Raw genomic sequence first — 4,214 nt, 5'->3', positions numbered from 1 at the left:
GATTTTTTTATTATCTTAAGTCTAGTTTAAATATACCTACACGTTTTTTGTAGCCTGAGGTTAAAAATAATAATAAACAACGACCAATTTATACAGCGCCATCTAGTCTCTAACTAAGTAGAGTTTGTTTTGTAAGTAGCTACTACACAACATATAGAAAACTTTGTGTGTTCTACGTTATTATCATTATAGTATTGTATTATTACTATTATAAGAATAATAAAAATCTTATTTATTCGTATGTATCACGTTAATCCTATTATAGAAGTTGGAGTCGCAATTCCCAATACACTAACTTGAAATTGTACAATATAAAAGAACAATGAAACAAACTTTGTTTAATAAAACGTTACACTAACATTCTAAATTGATTTTCAGCATTCTACTTGCACTATAAGAACATTGCGAGAAGGTCGCGCTTCCATCTGAGAATATAAATATTTTAAGAGATGTGTGGAATAGTATATAAATTTAGAATATTAATTTGACTAATTTGTAATTTCATGCGAAGGAAGGAGAAAGTGAGCGGCATCCACTCCTATCGATCCCCCATCCAATTCAAACGAGGATCGAAATTGCGAAGGCCTGACCCGAGGTTGGAACCCTTAACGGTGCTCTGAGACTAATGTCATCCGTCAGGCAGAAGTTGGTATCATTTCTCAAACTTCCTAATACATATAAGAATAATTTATTGTTGCCAATGAAGTTACTTAAAAGGGAATACATTTAAAAAGCACCTACTTAATTAATAGCGGCAAGAGGACGATGACATATTCGACAGGGTGCTTCTGTGCGAAGTGCGGTTGAAACGAGTCAACCGAATAACATAAAAAAAAGAAATAAAATTGTTATCTAAATGCAAGATTATTAATAATCTTATACATAAACTAATAATATAATATATATAAACTACTAATAAAAAATATAAGAACGTAATAAGATTAAATCTAAGCAACATATAATATGTTGTTTATGAACATATTTCATATTTCCAAAATATCACAATAATTAATTGTGATATTTTGGAAATATCTTTCTAAAACTACATTATCATTATACCCTGCCTGACCAGAGGCAGGAGATTATAGCATCAATTCTATCTATTCTATTCTATTCTAGAAGATGTTTCTCGGTTCTTATGATAACATTACAAACTATTAAATCCTTTTAATGAAGAATGAAAAGAAATATCTTAATACATTATGCTCGTTTTAGCAGTCAGAAAAATATGTAGGTAAGTACTTAGTACGTACTTATGTCCTATTCGCGAAATGTAGTAGAAAACATACTCATTGGTATTTTGACACCGTCGGCGAAACTCTTTACCCGTGCAATGTAGCCCGGCGGAACCGGAAGTAGAACGATAATAGTTTGAGTCCGGTCGGAATTTATGCTTCGAATTATTTTGTAACATCCATAGAGCCCGCAAAACGACGCATTAGCATGTTATTGCAGAAACAATGACAATCAAAGTAATCCCTTTGTTATTAGAAACCTATAACATAATTCCAATCTATAATACAATTAAATTGTTTATAATTCAGCGCCGACTAGATAATCTAATTTCAACCGACTCTAAAAAAGAAGAGAATCTCAATTCCAGAATATAAATTTGTATCATAAACATCCCACGCACGAAAAAATTCTGTTAAAATTGGAACTTCTTTTTGGCAGTATTATCAAAACTTTCAAAGCAAGAAACAATACCATTTCTATAAATATTTGTTGGTACATAGGTAAGTATACTACTTGATTTATGATTGAGGACCGTTTTTATATTTATGGAATGAACTGTACTTCTGTATTATATATATTTACTTAATTCATTAAAATTTAAGCGTAGGCTTGTAATGAAAAAAGGTTTTTCAAATTCCCAAAAGACAAATGGGTTGCGCGCGGACGAAGCCAAAGGAAAGAGATTAAACAGAAGAAGAGTATTTATAGAAATATTTATTTATAGTACATTTGTAATATTAAATAATAACGGAATCTTGGTATGATTTTTTTATATTTATTTAAATCCAGATAATTCTGCAGTATAGCAACATCCATTGATCACTCTTTAATTATCTATACCAATACCTATTGTTTATTTCTTAATGTTACGTCAATATAATACATTTCTTATTAGTTACTAGATGTATGAATCTACAACTATAATTCACATTATGTTCAATTAATACGCTGCACTGAGAGCTTTTCTAAATAGAAATAAAAATTGAATACTTTTTTTAATGTTACCTACCTAATTCGACAATTTAATTTTACCGAAATAAAATTAAATTTTATGTTTACTACATGCAAATTATTATCTCATGACTTTCTGTATTTAGTACTTAACTCTAATATTAAGTTATTTCCATAACTAAAGTGCATCTATTTTTAGTTATGAAAAAAATCGGGCTGAATAATTAACGATATGGGCAAGGTCTACAAACAGCCTATATACATAAGGAGGAACTTATGTTAAACGAACATGTTATGCGGGGAGCGAAAACCGAAGTTATTAACTTAGAAATAGTTGCTTAATTTGAGATACCTACCCCATATTTAGCGTTAATTGAACTTACATACAGACGCGTCTATAAATTGTAAAACTTTGGCCACTAATAACATAATGTAAAACTTACATGCAATATAATGCGACGTAGGTATTGAATTTTATTTTTAAGAGTTACACAACTAATGGGGAAGACACAAAATTGTAGGTATGTAACAAAACACACAAAACACCTAACCTGCATAACTTCATCTACTGTTTTTTACAACATATTTAATTACTGCTCCGTTCCTGTAAGTCTTTGCGTGACGTCATACAGCCTTCCACGATAAATGTACACGAAAGAAAACTAAAAGAATCGATGTAATATTTTAAAATTTTATTTTATATTTAAAAGTTTTTATATTAGTAATTAATAAGATTATCATGTTTAATTAAACAAACATACAAACTCTCCAGCTTTATTTATCACTATAGATTTTAAAGCATAAATAAGTTCTTTCAACTGTAGTCAAATTGTATATGTGTATACTTCAATATCTGCCACACCTTTGTAACTATTATATAAAGTTGCGGTACCTACAATCTGCATTTGAAATGTAATCTGTAACATGCCACTCTAAAGTGCCACAAACGAGTTAAATTTATTTTATGTATTTTTAACCTGGTGCTTTAATATAATAAAATTGTAATAAGTCGATATATGCACATTATAAACCAGGTACCACTAACCTTGAACTAATAATTATTAATTATAAGAAATTATTTAAAGAAATGTGTACCTTTAGGTATACCTATACAACCGTTTCTGACCCATAATCAGGATTGGTAATCTTAAAACACGGTCTCCTACGAAGAAATATAGAAATAATAGTATTTTCACTGACTTTCGTAGGTCAAGATCTCATACAAACTTGTATGAGGACAAAATCTCGCCTTTATACTAGGATCCTTGCCTATAGTACTCATTCCTATTAGTAGACCTCTTTATTATTTATTTTGTACAGTGATTATATTGTGTTAATCATTGATTCTGTGTTATTTCCTTGTATACCACTGTTATTTTGCTAACATGAGAAGTTCTGAAGATACGTCCCAAACACTGAGTTTCTTTCAGATAGTATGTTGAATATTGTATGCAAAACCAAATGTTTCTACTTTTGTAATATATATGTAGTTCATAGTAATAAATACCTACATACATAATTTGTTTATATTATCCCGCCGCGCCATGATGGACCCGATAGCAATGTTTGTGTACAATCTACATTTATATTACAAACGCCATCTATTATATTGTTCTAAAACTTTTATTATCACAAGCATTTACTATGCTTTTTCTTTTATTAATATTGATTACAATAACCATAATTAAATTATACTTTTTCATACATTTGAAGAGTGCTATATTATAAAAAGTAATCAATTTCAATTTTATAAAGATAATTAATTAAGTTTAACACATTTTTGCGATGCCCGAATTCTTCGTAATTCGGAACGTAATCATTAAGCCAGTTTCATACTAATGATAAATAACGAAAAATACATTTGTACATTATTTTATTTTTAAATTTAAATATTCTATTTGTCATACAAATTTTATCAATATTTTATTTAAATATTCATAAGTAATAAAATAATGAATCCTATATTCTACCACTGCTTCTTAATGCATAGTGAGATTTAACAGTGTAAGCGTGCCCTAACACACAGA

Source organism: Achroia grisella, unplaced genomic scaffold (assembly GCF_030625045.1).
Source record: "Achroia grisella isolate CSIRO2021 unplaced genomic scaffold, CSIRO_AGI_Agris_v1 utg501, whole genome shotgun sequence".
NCBI classification, from domain to species: domain Eukaryota; kingdom Metazoa; phylum Arthropoda; class Insecta; order Lepidoptera; family Pyralidae; genus Achroia; species Achroia grisella.
The sequence above is the reverse complement of the archived record's forward strand: the minus strand, read 5'-3'. Positions refer to the sequence as shown.